Here is a 17,664-nt window from a genome sequence, read left to right as displayed (position 1 = left end):
GACAGATTTCTTCTTGAAGACTGCAGCACCAAGACCATTGCTATCCTCCACATCACTTGCAAGGCCTTGCTCTTTGAAGACCCCAGAGTCACCACAAAGAACCCGTGCTGGCCTTCCCTCTGAATACCAGGGGTGCAATGGGACATGCAGGCCTGCACACAGTGTTAACTGGGAGAATCTTTGTATCCTGCACACTTATAGGCATTTTGTGTAAAAAAAAAAAAAAAAAGGGTGGCACGCTGGGCGTATCTGTATCCACAATGTGCTTCATGCAGACGTAATGAAGCCTTGGCTGTAGGCTAGGTCTGAGCTGCTCTGCAGCACAGCTGGTGCAGAGGGTAAATGCAGCTGTGCAGAAACCACCACTCTGTCTGCCCAGTGTTGACCATATTGTTCTCACAGGTGACGATGCTCTAGCTTGGTTTCTCCAAAACTCCAGTGGCCTTTCTGTTGGTTTGTGTGAAGTTATTAATGGTTGCAAAAATACAGTCTGCTTCGCTGTATGATGCCCCCTTCCCACTCCCAAATACACAAACCCCATTAACATAATGCATCAGCTGAGAGATCAGATGCTGGAGCAGACACGTGTTTCTTCATCTGACAGCACTGTACTCACCCCTTAGACTTCGGTTACACAAAAACTGCTAATTGAGAAGGAAGCTCCGTAATTTCTTGAGTTTTAAGAGCTCTTTAAGAAGTCTTCTTGCTTCAGTGCCCCAGTTAACCTGTTCATAGATTTAGCTCACTAGTCACATTTAATGCTAGCAATTAATGAAACAATCTGCAGCAGGCCAGAGGCATCAAAAAAGCCTCTTGCCTGCAGTGCCGTTTTTGTGCATGAACTCCTCTGCCTGCCAGATCAGTGCAACTGTGGGTGGTGGAGCTAATAGGAATGGCCATTTTTGCTCTCATTCCTGTAGGGTGGTTCCACCTCCAGACTAAGACAGGTCTTCCTCAGCCTCAAAGAGTCGTTTTTTCAGGCAGGCATCGCCAGGTAGAGGTCTTTGCATGTTTTAACTTAAAAACTGGGGGGGATACTCCTTGGACCTTCAGAGTAATGCCACTTTTCATAGCCAGCTTTCAAAGAGGCTGCCCTCTTGTAAGTAAGATTTCACCCTCTTTTAAGCAGCATCACTGTGGCTTTGGTCTCAGACCAGTCAACGAAAGACCCGACAAATAGATGGAGCAGCATCTAATGTAACGTTGTAGCCCCCGAGTCTCTCCGCGGAAAATGAAGATTCAGCGCCTGCTTAGTGGAAATCCAAACACAGATGGGATAAGCACCTTCTCCCCACTGTCTTGGGAGCAAGGGAAGGAAGAGCTGTCAGTGCTAATGAGATATAGAGCAGGTGATGCAATTATCATCTGAGAGCCTGAGTAGGATGAGACAGATGTTGCTTTCAGGGTTCATTGCTTTATTAGCAACACCTGCTAACCAGTTTACATGATGACCCCCTAGCCACACCAGATACAGTCTAATGTAAAATGAACTGTTCCAAGTAAAACCAAAACACTCTAGGTGATATCAAAGCCATACTCGAGGCTGCCCTTAAACAGTGGGAGTCCCAGCAGGAATTGAAAACTGAACCATAAATTTCTCTTAAATGAAGTAAATATGCCATTCCAGCTTCCGGAGAATCCGTCTCCAAGCTTGTACATCATGAGTCCCTTCTTCCCAAAATGGGACCATCAGCTTTTCACAGAGCTGCGGAGGAATGGTGACTCTCAACTCACCTGCAGGCTGAGAAATAAGCTAGTTAACCACGGGTTTGAGGTTATTGTAGGAAGGTCTCCCCAGCTGACCCTCTCCCGATCAGATTCAAGCAGTGCTGAGGAATGGAGGCAGCTCCCGCCACGGTGGGAACGGCACAGGGAGACCTGGGGTATGTAGAAACCACAGTTGCATGTCAAATCACAGTCAAGCACTTGCGATAAGGCCCGACATGACAGATCATCACTCAAATAGGCACAATGTGTTTGGGAACTTGGTTTTGCCCTAGGGAAGATGAAGGGAAGCAGGAAGACCCTGTGGATCAATTTATACTCCTGTGGCCCGAGTGCAATGGCATGATAACAACTGTATGCCGTGTGATGCTTGGATTCATCCATGCTACTGAGGGCTGAGAAAAAGCGGACAAGGGTGATAAAAATCCATTAAACATGCAACAAGGTAAGTGAGTTAAGACTGTAAAACGCTTTGAGAATCTTGTACCACTGGAGCCCAAAGTGTTACCACCACACAGACGTCTGGCTGCAACTGCTGCTCTGTAAATCACTGTAGACTGACTTAGTTTAACTCCAAGGGCACATGTGGATAGGCCTAAAATCACACCCACAAAATGTGTTGCTCTTGCTCTTAGACCTGAATGGATTGTGGGGAGCAAGATAAGATCTTACTCAAAGGGAGAGGGTGTTAAGAGTGTCAGCAGGCACGGAAGAAATCTATTCTTGCCACCAGCCCAACTTGACAAGAGAAAAGGACTATTTATTTTTAAGTTGTGTTCCCTCATTTAAATATTTTTCAGGTAATTGACACTGGGCACCAGTGAGCTGATGTTCCTTGAAGAAGAGTGAAACATTTATTACCCTTCTCGTCTTCCTTCCTGAAATGATTGAGGTGAAAGAAAGGTTAGAAGGAGAGTCTTTTCTGGGTTGCCTTATTTCTCTTTTGTCTTTCACATTGGTTCCAGGAATGGAAAGTCATTAATCACCTATCAAGATGGCAGATAAGAGTTGCCTTGGGGTTAGCGAGGATTGGAAAAGATCATTTAAGCATGGCAATTAATTGAAATGAATAAGATGGGGACAGACTCTTTATTCAAAAGTAAGTAGCAGGTGATAGGCAACAGATTTGGACTGGTATTAAGAAAAATTGAGTGGGGAATCTTAGCTGACAAAGCTGAAAAGTAGAAAATGAGTTATAAGGTAAAAAGAAAAAGCAGTAAATGAGTGGAGAAAAAGGTTTATAGTGAGAATCCCAGTTTATTTATTGTTTTAAAATATTCAGCTGGAAACCTCTGACTCTGCCTTTCCTCCTAATTGTGTTAGCCATGTCAGTACTACGCAGACAGAAGAGCGGGAGCCAAACATCAGCCACCTTTGAGGCTCCAGAAGAAGAATGCTTCAGACAGCGATTGCGTTATGCCTCTCTGTGACAAAGTTTCCTCTCCCAGTTAGACTCAGCAGACACGCACAGATGCATAATGCTGCAGCTGCTGAGTTGCACCAGCTCTCATTGTATCTTTTGCTGGTTTTATGCATCCGGTGCTTTTGGCACAACCTTCACCAATTCCACCATCCTCCTCCCCACAGAAGCCTTCCTCTGTGTGAAGGACTCCCCGGGAAGGTCCTGCTGACCACTCTCCTCTCCCAGATTTGCCGCAGACTCTCAGGGTTGTTTTACGGGGGCAGACAGTATCACCAAAACCCCTCCTGCTTTTATCTCCTTTCTGAAGAAGGTGCCAAAAGCTGACAAAATAGCCTGCTTTGAAGAGCCAACACAACACAATAAATACCCGCAACCTAAAAATACCTAAAAGATTGAAAAGTGTTAGTGTCAGAACAACTGGGGATGAAAAGCTTTTTACCGTGTTCGGCGGTAAAAAGCCTGCGTTCATAAAAGTCTCTGAGAGATATGATTTGATCAACATACAATCTTTTAATGACAATCAGTTTCCACATGGGTTACTTCTACCTCTTTGTTAAGCTCGATGCATTCTCTACTATAAAGAAATTTTTTGTCCCATACCCATGCAAAAAATTTCCCGATGGCATATTCACAGTTGGAACTTCACCAAGCTAAGTAAAATCTCGAATCAAATGCTTCAGTTTCTACAAGTCGCCATTTCTATAAGAAAAGGGCATTAGAAAAATTTTAACATGGCAATGGGTGCTGCTTCTGATATACTTAGATGTTGCAAAGATGCAGCTGGGCTACACAGGGTGTTGTGGTGTCTATTGGCAGGGTTCGCCGTGCTTCCCTGTTGAGCCTGTTTGGATTTTCAGCCGAGGTCTGGTGGGACATGGTGAAAACACACCAGAGAGTAGGCAAAATCCCAGTTTGCCATTAGAGCAGCTGTCAAAAAAAAAAGCTTTGATCTCAGAGGAAACCTGAGGAAGGGAAAGGTTTCCAGCAGGAAAAATTAATTCCATTCACTGACCTTATCAGCTGGCTACAAACTGTTACTCTCTAGAAGGAAGGAGGAAACGGGACTGAAATTGCATTTCAGAGACAGTTGTGTGTTCAAAAGTCAAAATTTCTCTCTTGGCTGTTACTGAACAACTCATGGTCTTTAAATTGGGGCAGAGGCAAACAAGACTAAGTTTTCAGCTTCTCTGTGCCCACAATGTCCATTTCCTAATGAATCCTGACATCCAACCACCAAAGGTCAGGGCCTCTTGGAATTTACCCCTTGGAGCAGAGTTTTGTCTTGGAGTGGTGGTTTCCAGATAAATTAGCAGCCTCTTGGTCATAACTCTCATTTTCACCTTCCTACGAAAAAGAAAAAAAGCAAGCTTTGAAAGGGTACCGTTCGTGTTGTGATAGCTGGCAAAATTAAAAAGCATCCTGCAGCTGACAACTGATCCCTGTGCCACATGTGTGAAGCATCCAGTTATGACTTTTTGACTCCTGCTGAATAAAAGGTCAACTTTAATAAATCTTCTAATCAAAGTTCAATATTTGGTGCAATAATTATTAGGTTTTTTTGCATAAATATCCTGTTCAGCCGTTAGCTGGAGCACACAGAGGCAGGTTGATATAAAGCATCAATCTTGAGGAAATTGGAGAAGTTCATAATAAGCTCTCAGTCAGATTTGCAATGCAAGATTAACACCATTTCTGCATGACTTGTCTCAGTCTAAGTCCTGAAAGACCAATAACACCCAGAGCAGCTGTGATTAAAGTTCACACACTGGGCTGTCATTTAGTGGACATTATACTAATTACAGTCCTGCTGGCTTCAGAGCAGAATTGTTCTGCTGTCTTTTAAGATACCAAGGCTGTTGTAATCACATGTATTCAAAATAAATCTCGAAAAAATTGAGAATAAATCTCAAAAAAATAAAGATTCGGCTAGCAACTTCATTAAGACTGGGAACTTGAAACTAGCTCTGCTGCAACAGGGCAGATACAGCTTTCCAAAAACGATGTTTGCATCAGATATGCTGGCTGGTACAATTCCCTTTGCAGGCACTATTACTGCTCAGTATATGGGGCATGACTCATGGTACATCACAACACAGAGTGATAGCTAGAGAAAATTGAGCTTCTGAAAACCGAGATTAAAGGGGAAAAGCCACAGGAATAAATAATACAATAGACAGATAGGGCTGGAGCATACAAATGAGACGTCTCAGAATAGGTTTTGGCCTGTCATCTAGCCCCTGGTGATGGGCTGTAGACATGCTTTGTTTTCTTAGCGTCCCAAGGGAAGTGTGAGATAATTAGAAAAAGTGAACCATGAGGCCTCCTGCTACCAAGGTATGCTGGTACTTGAGGGTCAGAGACTTGTGTATTTTCCAGCGTCCCCTTGTTTTCAGTCCTTTGACAAACAGCCACGGGCCACCAGCCCGCTCTGCCCACCTGCAGCCTGCAAGGAGGGACGCCTGTAGCAGCTCTCCCGTGACGCAGGTTTCAGCACAGAGACCCATTCCCACGCAGGAAACCTCCCACTCGGTTTGTGCGGCTCTGCCCTGGGCACGGTGGGTCCAGGCACAGCCACCCACCTTCCCGTGGGAAAAGACCTGCAGCCTGGCTTTGCCCCCTCGGTAGAGACATTTGTGATACAAGTGTTAAGTATTGCACTCCTACTGATTTTTTTTCTTTTTTGGGGGGAGCCTGAATTTGAAAATTTGTCTTGTAGTTCTTCCTATGAATTTCATATTTGTCAGGTGGTGCCTTTTATGGCACTAGCTGATTTCAAGTGCTGCTTGCAACTACTCTTTGCAAACTTTAGTTTAAGGGAAAGGCTACGCGTTGCCTCCAGTATTTCATACTCCTCCTTATCTACAAATGCATATGCAGCGCATAGTGCACAAGCCGAGCAGAGCACACTTTACACATCTCATCTGCTTCCTTTTGGGAACAGAAGAGATGTCAGATCTGGCAACTGGAGGGAGAACAAAGAAGGGACAGGGAGGTATCAGAGAGCAGAAGGAAGAAACAGTCCTCTAAAATCTCTTGCTGCTGTTCTGGCTCTGCAGATAAACACATAAATGTAACTTAATTATTGGGCCTTTTTTTTCCCAAAATTAGTATTTCTCAGTAGTAAGATGCAGAGGCTGATGTTATAAAAGGGTGGATGATTTCAAATTAAATTAAAAGCAGACAATAACTTCACAATGGCTTTTCCAGAACACAGGCGTCCTTTCAGCAAAAAATAGTCTGATGTTATGGTAAGGGCTGTTATGCTTTCATACTCAAATTGCCACAACATTGCGAACTAAATCCATGCAACTCATGTATTGTTTGTTATTCTTAGCCTTACTAGCCTTGCACCGGGCATGCCACCTGCCCTTTTGTTCTGCCTCGCTTTCCATAGTCAGAGGCGAGCTGCTGAAACACTTCCCAGAAATGCTGGGCTATACGTGCCCAGGAAAGTCACCTTGTGTTGTCCCACCCACACAACCTCCCACTTGACAGACGTCTTTTGTTAAATCAATACCACGGAAAAGCCAACAGAAAAACTCCTGCCTTTTTGCAAGTGCATGTAGAACCTCAGCGTTGATCACCCTTGAAACAACTGGGAGGAAAATAACATCCGCAACAGCCTCTGTTGGAATCCCAGAGGAGTAAACGAAATATCTACGCTCCATCCCTCTTTTAAAAGGATGGCCTTCGTCCGCAGCGAGTCGAACCCCACTGATGCTGGAGGGGTTTTGTGTGGGCAAAAATGTTTAACTGCCAAGGGGATGGAGGTCAGACTAAACAGGTCCTAATGCCGCTTCCATGAAGTCAGCTGAAAGACTCCCATGGAGAATATGATCCTACCTCTTACTGCCTGTGTTTTAGAGTTGGAAAGAATTAAGGAGCAGGTTAAACAAGATGGATTAAGAACAAATTTTTTAAAGCCCGAGGTGGAGGAGGAAGAGAAGGAAGGGACAGAGACCGATACATTTGTGAGAGAACTTAAAATTTCAAGACAATGAAAGATACAATGAATGAAACATAATCATTAACAATTTGAAGTTTTAAGCTGAATGCCTACATATGTATTCCTTAAAGAAATACATACTGGATCCAGTGACGTGCATATATGCCCACCTAAGAAGATGCTACAGCCAGGATGAAAGTGATGCCGTACAGACTGTCAGTAAAGGAAAATTAGTTTCCAAGTCACTTCTGTGTGAGGTGATGTCCTGGGCAAAAGGATGCGAGCCCAAAGACACCATCAAACACCATCCGGACAGAGACTAGGGCAATGATGTGAAAACAATCTTTTGCTAAATGCTCTCCCTGGTTCTCTGATAAAGGATGTAATTGCTGATGTTAAAATCAAGAAAGAAACGTAGAAACCAATAGAAATTTATATGGAACAAGTTACCATGCATAAAAATAGATTCTAGATTTTTGCTTAGTGTCTTTAATTTTTCTTTTTTATTATTAAATAAAATTTGGAGTTTATAACTTGGAGTTTATGCTGAAGTTACCAGGGAAAGATCTAGGACTGTCAAGACTGGGGGAAAGGAGTTTTCAGAGTATGCTCAGTACAATAGAAAATGTATTAAGAACTGCCAATGTTGATGCTGAAGTTCCAGTTCAGTGCTAGACAAACACAGCTCCAAACTTTTTGGAAAGTCATGGCAAAATGTACCCACAAGGAGGTGATCTGCTCGTAAGCCAACCCACTCAAACACGCCGTGTGCTGGCACCCACAGATGCAAGTTCTCTCCCTTCAGATGAATAGAGACATTTTTTGGCCTAAGGCAGAGAAACCACAGACCTTCAGATCAGGACAGTCACATCCGGAAAAGTATGTAACCTGTTCAGGTTTCCCACCCAGCACAGATGAAGCTTCAGCAGAAGTAGGGATTTAAAAAAAAAAGATCCTAGGATACATTAAAAAAAAAAATATGTGGCCACTGTAAGGGAGACTGTGTTACCTGTGCAGGCGACACAGATAAGATGAACACCAGCTACACAACTAGTTACAATTTAGGTGCTGAAAAGCCTGATGCTGGAAAAGGCATCAAAAATGATGCCAGACACATCAAAAATGACTTCTAGTCAGGTCGTTATTCAGAAACTCATCAAAAGGATGTTTTCGGAGTAATTTGTTCACCTGGTGTTATTGCTTTCAGAGAGCAAGGCTAAGGCCAATGTCGAGTTCTCTAGTCCAAGAAAGACATAAAAAAGCACCAAGGATTCTAAGATGAATGAGACAGATCCAGACCAGAAATAAAGCCCATGTTTTGAGGAGCAAGGGCAACTGACTGGTTGGACAAGATACGAGAAGAATGGCAGAATTTTGGTCTGAGAAAGACATGATTTACTTAGAAAATAATCTTCACCCAGCACGGAAGCTACTAACTTCAAGACAGCTGTAACCCTGCAAGACTGGGAAGAACTGGGAAATGTGGGAGACAGGGTAAGGGTCACGTCTGAACTTTACCTCTCTGAACCATTGTTGAAAATCACTGTTATTAACCTGAAATATAAAATGGCAATGAATCAATGAAAGCCTTTGAGAGGCCTTTCATTACAAGTATCCTTGCACTAAGTTATTGAGCGTACTTCAAAGAAACAAAAAGGAGCAATTGCGCTATCCAGGAACAAGGAGTGGAAATTATTTTAAGCCTTAAAAAACGGCACTTACTTTTTCAATAAGTGTTGCCCAAATGTTTGCAGCACTAGTCAGAGTTTTCAGTTGTCTAATCACAGTTAATCTCAACCTCAAAACCGGTTATTAGTCAGGCAGACACTGGGAAGGGGAGGACGGGAAGGTTTTAGTGTCACACAGGTGTCAAAGCAAAGCAACCCCAACAAAGCCAGAGGTATCACAATAATCTAAAACACACATATAATGTAAAGCACGCATATTCTGCTGAGGGATTGCACCCATGCCAACGCGACTGGCACATGAGCGCAGAGCACTGCGAAGCAGCCCCGTGTGCAGAGGGAGTCCTGTAATATGCAAAAAACTTCTCCCAAAACTCTCTCCTACATGGTGAGCGGCAGCGAGTACTTGCAAAATTAGCATGCAAGTGAAGTACCAGAAACTAATCCAATAGCCGCTTGTGCTTTCCTGTTCCCCGAAGCACTGGTTCTGCGGAGGAAAAGACAGTGGGCCTAGGCAGGTTCCCTCGGTGGCCAGCCCTGTGACCACACCCGGAGGCATAGCCACCATTTTGGAGACCCAGCTGCTGACCTGGGCAGATGTTGACCTGCAGCAGCAGCGGACAAGGGGAACGGCAATCACCACGGGTCAAGTGCACGCACGTGTTTCTGTCACTGCTACTATGTGTGCCCTGAATAACCCAAGCGTGAGTGGGACCAGATAGTACCAGTGTATTTTGCATTTTGCAACCCCAAATATCAATGACCACACGGAAAAGCTGATCTATGCTAACGGAGCTACCGCTGACTTAATCTTTTAGCTTAAGCAGACAGGCACAAAGAAGTATGACCCTAATTCTTCCAGAGATAAGTTTGCCATCTTGGGGGGAGGGTTGGAAAAAAATAATTTTGGAGAACTACACCATGAAGTCCCAGACGTTTCTTAAAGGTGGACAGACGTGGCATGTAATGATCAGCCGCACGAGTTTATATGTCCCTGGTGTGAGCAGAAGACATGCTGGTGTGTGTCTGCTGGAAATGACACAGAACATTCCTGATTAGTGCTTTGAAAACAGCTTTTCCCCTCCTCTACATAACTATGTAATCTTTTAACATGATCCTGGGAATTATCCTTTTTTCCAGTACCCTATTTGACTTTGTTGTTGATGTCATGGAAAAAAAGCAGTCAGTTGTTTACCAGAGCATTTGATTTCTTATCAGCAGATCTGGCTATGAATAATTATACCACATATTAATACCATAGTAAGCCAGCTAATGGGCTACAGACGCCTAACAAATAACAGGATGAGAGAAGAAAGGGCAGATTGGCAGGAGGTTGTTTGCCTTTCGCGAGGGTTGAATTATAGAACTGGCCGGGCTTCAAAACTATGAATCATTAAGAACATGCACACAGCAGTTTTACATCAGCGAGCTCTATTGACTGTAGAGGAGCTAATATTGATCTACTAAACATATGGGAGTGGGGAAGCAGGTCTCACATAGTTAAAAATGTGTCTTAATGTCTGTCCTTTGAATTGTGTTGGATCCCTGAAACACCCACACACTTCTGACATCATGACCAGACCTTTATTCAAAGCCTTCGAAACGGTAGATGTTTCCTTTCACGTTCACAGTGACAGAAATCTTTGAAACACGACAGAAAAAAGATGATTGTGAGTTACCACGCTTATCATACCTTCTATCGCGCTAACCCAGTTTGCGATACCTACACTGATGTCTATATTCATAGAGAAGTTTCTAAATACCAATGAAAAGAAGATACAGAATTAACTTGCCTTTCCTTAGTAGTTGGGATTTATCTTCATTTGTGAGAATCGGGCAAAAATATTGCGTGGCTGGTCTACAGACATCAGCGCTGTGAACTGTGACCTGAGCAGCAAGGAGCCACTGTCCAGGACTTTGTTCTTCACTCCTGCAAGGAAAGAAGAATGAACATTGCAGACCACGAAGCCATGCTGACCCCAGGGAAGGAATGGCAGACTATGATTGCTTTTCTACCCATAAATACATTTCTTTGTCCATTGTAGGAGATAGCAAAAATTAGCCCAAATGAGCTATTAGAGGCTATTTCACAGGGCAACAACAAAAAAACTTAAGGAGAAATTATACCTAGCCTGTTTTATTCACAGGACTTAGAGACCATGGACTAACATCAATCGGACCACGACCATATGAGCTTTCACCGGTGTGTTCTATCATATTTTTGCATAAAAATTACAAATAAACATTTTGCGCGCTGGCATGTAGTAGGTAAACACTGAATTTAGGATCTTAACTATAACATATGATCCTTCTTTATGTGCTCAGTTCATGCCGCACATGAAATTGTTCATCTTAACAATTTCTACAATTTGTTCACAAGACCTCTTGGCAGCATGGTCTCCCATCCCCAGTGGCCTGTTGCTAATAACCTCTGACTTTAGTCTTCCAAATATCACAGTCACATCCCTGTCACTGTGAGCCATAGCACGGGGCTAAAAAAAAAAATGGAAGCTGAACACGGTCCTCTTCTTTCATTCTGACAAGCAGGCGCACATCCACGAGCACTTAACCGTCTTGGCAGCCTCCAGTAATGATAATCAGACCTGCAGCCTGTTGAAATACAGAGAAGAATCTCTCTGCAGGGTAGGGTTACATGAAATACAAGGCATTGTTAAATTCAAGCACTGATTTTCCATCTCTCCGCTGTGAGGAAGTAGCGGGTGTGTGATATGCATCTGTTTCAAGGAAAATGTTTCCAACGCGACCTCCACACGTTGTGTCCTGTGCACCAGTAAACAAACTAGGCATGATGGAAATCTATCATTTCAGGTTTGGCTTTTGAAAACCAAGGATATGTGTGATTTAATTTTCACCTGTTTACGAAGGGGATGAACAAGGCACAGAGCTCTCTCATTTCTCCTGTTAATCCAACCTGCCTCATAGAAAACCTGAGCTGTGTCCCTTTGTGACCCTTTTCCTTCGCTTTTATGTAAGAGAAAGAGAGGGAGACCAGAGGAAATTAAAAAAGCAAGGGAGATAAAGTGATGTCTCAAATGACCAAGACATTGACAAAAATGCAAAAACAGCTACTCACCTTGAAGTTTCCAAGTCTTCAGTTTCCCAGACCCTTCCAGGGAGCCAGACTTCATTCCTTGCTTTGGGGCACAAGATTATTGGCCTCTCCTCCTTCAGAGAAAGCACATGTGGTTTAAATGATGAAGGACAAATAAATATTTGCTCTAAGATTAATCTTGACAAGCAAGATCTCAGGAAAGGACCAATTTAGGGCTGATTGGCTGCCTCCCTTGCACGAACATTTGGTAATTTAAAATTTGATCACTTTAAATCATTCAATCACAGTCAAACCGTAGGTCAAATTGTGTCCTTGTTTTCCTTAAAGTGCTTTTGGAAACAAATGAGATCACTGAAAACATAAATTAGTGCAGAATATATTAGATATTTACAATCTATCTGTGTGCAGTCAATGAATGATTTCACCATAGAGAAGAGAGAGTAAGCTAATGCAAACAGACTGGGCATGGCAAAAGTTTTTGCTTAGTATCAAGTGCATTTAATACAACTATTTTATTACATACTTCTGAATGGAACACAGTCTTTCTGACTGCAGTTGACCTGCACCTGCACAAATGAGAAGAAAATCTAGCTTACAGAGTAAAGGATAAAAAAATAAATAAAAACCTTTATTTACCTGAAATACTTGAATCTTAAGGAAACTTGAGGGCTTCCAATAACTGAAAGTTATTTATGGTACTTACACAATGATCAGATTCACACCTTTTGCTTTATGATACATTTTTGATCATTGTTATTCAAAACCAGTTTGATTAAAAAGCAGTATTTGGTACAGTGTGAATTCATTTCTTTTGCATGGGGCTTCTAATAACTCTAATTATTATTGTAATAATCCTAATACCTATTAATTGTCCTCCCTTTCAATTTCGCATTCTTCAGCTCAGACAAAATCCTGGTAAAGCTTTCACATTGACTCTTCTCAAGCACCGTGGCTGTTGGATTTAAACCACTGCACTGCATTGTACATCCTCAGTTTGACCTTGGGCAAACTCTATAGAGGAAGCCAAGCAAGTCCAATAGGAAAAGGAAACTTTCTCTGCCTGGGGCTGTGAGTTATCTTCTGCTACAGTGCAGTCACTTGGCTTGCTGGAAGGGAAGAAGTGGCCTTCGGGAACGGTGGGCAGACACCAGAAGAGAGTAGACCTTCCCTGTTTTGCAGCACAATGCAATGCAGTCCTTCAATAACCACAGGGTTGGAGAAGACTCACTTAAAAAAGGGATAACCAAATTTCATCTGAAAGAAGAACCAAGCATTTGAGTGGTCAAGAAGACGTGAAAGGAAACAAGGCAAGACAATTGCTTTGCCCCATCTGAGCACTGGATACTGCGAGGCTGCCCCATTTTAAGTTTTGTATTTCTCGCCATTGGTTAATTTATTCAATGCTGTTTGAAGTAGTACAGTCCAGTGAAATAAAATATCCCCACCGCTCCTTTTCACACTGATTCTGCACTCTGCTTAGAGCTTGGATTTCAAAGTTTTGTATTCGTTCCCTGCACATCGGGCTAATTACCTTGGCTAGACGACAGCCCACGTTACTTGCAGAGTGACACTGGTGAACTCAGAGAATTAGCTGAGGATCACATAACTTCATAATCCCCATTTCAATGAGATGTTAAAGTGAAAACTCTTTTCAGACTTGTCATTCTCTGGTCCATCTCCACCCCCCAAAGAAATAGGCTGCAGAATGGAGATTGCTATCAATAAAATCAAATTTGCAAGAGAAAGGACTGTACTGCTAGCTTCTTAATGGGAGGCTTCAGTTACCTACACTGTTCATTTGGGTTTTTTAATATCAAGAAATATGTGGATTCGGAATAGAGATCTCATCATAGGAACTAAACTGAAAATTGGAAACTGTACAGTAAATATTCACATGGCATTATCCATAATAGAAGCAGAGATACTGCTGCTAGCTGAATTAATGACCAAGAAAACCTGAAGCTGATCCCCCAAGGAAAAGGATGTACAATGCTGTCTCTCCCTGCCCTCATTTTAAGACTCAAACTGGTTCAAACTTCTAATGGGACAAATATTCAGCATTTTTCTTCCCTCTACCATTTACCTCTCCTAGTTTTACCTTGGCAGACATCATTACCATAATCTAGGCTCATTAGGTTGTGCATTGGGCCCAATTTTGAATGCTTAATAAGAAATCCTCCCTTGTCCGTGTACCACTGTTAAATCCAATGGGACTATTTCTGGGGTGATTATTTACATAATTAAGGGTTGTGCTACAAGATGTGGAGCTGACTTAGCAACTTGCTTTGTGTATTCAATAATTTCTATTAACATATTTATTAACCAAGTCAATATGTTGAGGCATATCATAACTGCTACTATTTCACTGTCTAACAACAAACAAGGGAGGCAGAAGGGAGGGGGAGAGAATCCCACACTTCAAATAACCACAAGGCAGTTCTCAGAAAAATGGAAGCAAGGAAGGAAAGGAAGGAAGATACCAGGCAAATGGGACACTGAGAAGAGCAGATGTAAGGCAAGATAAAAAAAATAAATTGTATGGTTGATGGCAAGAGAGCAACTACGATATGCAACGATTTTGCAAAGCATCTAATACCATATCACAAAATCTTACTGTCAAAGTTAGTTCAAATTGCTCTGGCTGTGAACACTGTCACCTGGAGAAAAATTTGATCAACCAGCTATGAGTTGAGGGTGATGACGGCAAGCAGCAACACAAAGCCGAGAGATGAAGTGTATGGTCAGATTCTGCCCAGACCTGAGGATTTGGGAGCTTGGATACTGTGTCAAGGTATCACAGAAGTGAATTTAGAACATTGATTAAAAAAAATTGAATGGCAATTGCTGATTTAGAAGAAGGGACAAAAGGTCGATGAAGAAACAGACCAAATATTCCTTAATGGGAACTACGTATACTGGTCAGGATGAAAGCATGTGAATTGTGAATTGCCCACCACACAGGATTACAGCGGGCGCAAGGTGGGAATGGCCATTTTGGGGCCTGACAACCCAGTGAGCCCAATGACTCGTTTCCAGCATGGGTGAGGATCGTTGAGAACAGCGGTCGGCAGCCAGTGTTTGAGGAAGGCAGGAAGCTGAAGGCATGCAAAAAGCCGTCCTTGCACTGACTTCAGCCCCACTGAATCAAACCCCTAAGTCACCCCTGGGCAGAGTGGTCCCACTTCTTACATGTTCCCAAGGAGAAGAGGGTTTACAATGTACATCCACCCCAGGCTGCAGAGAAGAGGTTGGGTGACATTTTCCAGAATGCAAGGAGGACAAACATCTCTGGTACCTCCTGACATCCTCCCGAGCAGAGCTACCCCCTGCAGCACTGACTCTGTCAAGAAGAAGATTTCTCTGGTCCTCCTGAATTTGTCCCATTGCCTGAATCCGGTCTTTAGAGAGGGCTTGGTTTTGCCCTCCCAGTTGCCATTGTGCTTCTGGGGACCCAGGCCCCAATGTTCACAGCACAGTTTGAATCTGTCGTGGCCCTGTTGAAATCAACTCGGATTCCTGTCTGCTGGTGGGAGCCAGGGCAACCACAAGGCCCACTGTGACCACGCATTGAAACTGCACATACAGCTCATACACATATAAGCAGACCAGCGCTGGCGACCTGATCCACCCACATTTCCTCTGTGGTAGCTCTAATTAGGCTGAAACTCAAGAAACAACAACAGCTGTCTCTCCTGAAAGTCACAGCTCCTGGGCACAGTATACACCATTCACAAACATCTGGTGCAGGATTTAGACCTGTTGCAGCGTGCTTACCAGTGGGTATTTTAGCTCTGCTAGTATGGCAGCATTACATCTTATTTAGTTCCATAATTAGAAAAATCAGGATTCATGTGCAATAAAGCATTTTAGTATACCCTTTAGTAAAATAACCTTTGGAAAGGGTAAATGCTCTGACGTCAGGAGTGGCAAGGAAATAGGTTTCTCAGCCAGATTGTCTAATTACCTTTTCACAGACTCACAGGGAACCACCCCAGACCCAAAAACCACATGGACTGGTGGCAGGGGCTTGTGTCTACCTCCCACGCTGGGTTGGAACTCACTGGGGCACCTCTCTGCTTTCCAGGTCAGCCCCTCACCTTTCTGCCATGCCTCACCGACACATTTTTTGCCACCTCTGCTGTGCCTTCCCTCTCCGTCAGCACAGCTCACAAGGATTGGGTCAGTGTGGGAAGGTTCATCCTCCTCCTTGCCCCAGGAGATGCTGGCTGCAGGATGGGGGACAGGATGTCTTGGTGAGAGCAGGTGTACGGGCATGTGCCCCTTTTCCAGCTTCAGTGACTTCCCATCTCACTGGAAAAAATACTCCTGGCTGGTTCTTTCCACACTTCCCAACTGGAGGGGCAAGGAAAAAAGACAGAGAGAAAGCAGAAATTAATTCCAGCTTGACTTCAGTGCACTTGTTAAGAGTGCTCCCCGCCTGCCAAATAAAAGCACCATGGTAACAGCAACAAGCAAATTAATGAATTAGAAAACACTGATCTTTGAAAATTGTAGCTGTAGCCACAAAGCCCCATACAAGGAAAAAAACATACAAATTCAGAGGCACGCGACACAGATCTAATACAACTGCGCAGCTCCTTTGCCCAGCCAGAGAAGGGTGCCAAATCACAGCCATATGCAGAGATCTGAAGGACTGATTTCAGATGGGAGACTGGTGTTTGGTCCACCCTAATTTTTGCTTTTGTTGCCATTACACTCTTGCAATGGGAGCCCTTCGGAGGGAGAATTTCATCTATTGTTATTCTAACAGTAGGTGAATTTACAGTGAAACTCGGGGGACTGCTCTCCATTCCGAATCACACTGCTTTTACAAGTGCCAGCTTCTTGCTCAAATAGCAATACAATCAAATTTCAGAAAAATTCTGAGTGAGCTAAGCCTCAGCTTAGGAAATCAAGTACAAGTAAAAAGTCTTGATATTTTAGGTATTCATGAGGTGCTTGCTATATTTTTTGGAGGGTTTTTTTTGGTCTCCCAGCAAATGAGAGTTCTATTGAGGGATTCAATAAAAGATTAGAGATTTTTTTTAATTATTATTTTATTTTTCGATGCTTAAGGACTATCTCCTACATGTGAAGAAGAAAAGGACTAGCAGCAGCCCCAAAGCATTCAGAAAAATCTAAGAAATGGGCAACTTACCGAACAGCAGAGATGCCCAAAAAGAGGGAGAGACTGTTGATTAACAGCTAAGAGTTGTGATGAAGGATGAACAGCTGAGTTTTAGCTTTCTTGAACTGGAGCTGGGGATGACACATCAAGAGGAAATGCCAGACAGACAGGCTGAGATTTCATTTGGACACAAGCAGATGGGTCTGGAACAGAAAGATTGATCTGAGGCTTGTCCATATAAAGACAGTAATTAACTTTGTACTTACAGATGAGTCAGGTACACAAGAAAAGAGAAGGAAACTACAGGCAGACTGCTCTACGAGTCTCAAAATATGAGCTAATATTTTCCTTCCCTGTTTCCATGCCCGGCTAATAACGTGTGCACTTTCACGTCACTTGCTTCAGTGATTTCTTATTTTAACAGAGAAATCAGATTTTCCACAGCCCTAAGCCTTCAGAGGCATCCTGCAATACAAAAATATGGTGACTGAAAACAGCACACATTTTCAGAAAAACAAGATGTATTTCAGTTTGGGGAATCTAAAGGGTTACTGACATATGCACAAACAAGAGTGAGTTATGTATTAAATACTGCATGTGAGTTAGAAACATTTTATATTACACTTTGAGAAGAGAAAAATTAAGTCTCATTGGTGTACTGACAGACCTGGAGACTGAGGCTGT

At 43.0% G+C, this 17,664-nt stretch overlaps 1 long non-coding RNA gene across 2 annotated transcripts; it reads right to left on the bottom strand.

Moving 5' to 3' along the window:
- Positions 1-689: 689 nt before the first annotated feature.
- Positions 690-17,290, bottom strand: LOC128906361 (uncharacterized). 2 transcript variants are annotated; one of them, XR_008465143.1, is made up of 5 exons: positions 17,011-17,290; positions 15,950-16,205; positions 11,874-11,965; positions 10,569-10,709; positions 690-4,488 (listed from the first exon to the last, which is right to left on the bottom strand). It is a non-coding gene; the product is annotated as an uncharacterized LOC128906361 (long non-coding RNA). The 2 variants fall into 2 exon arrangements; XR_008465144.1 differs by lacking the exons at positions 15,950-16,205; positions 17,011-17,290 and adding an exon at positions 15,817-15,932.
- Positions 17,291-17,664: the final 374 nt, after the last annotated feature.

The sequence above is a fragment of the Rissa tridactyla genome, chromosome 2, assembly GCF_028500815.1.
Source record: "Rissa tridactyla isolate bRisTri1 chromosome 2, bRisTri1.patW.cur.20221130, whole genome shotgun sequence".
In the NCBI taxonomy this organism is placed as follows: domain Eukaryota; kingdom Metazoa; phylum Chordata; class Aves; order Charadriiformes; family Laridae; genus Rissa; species Rissa tridactyla.
This window is presented reverse-complemented; position numbering and strand designations above follow the sequence as displayed.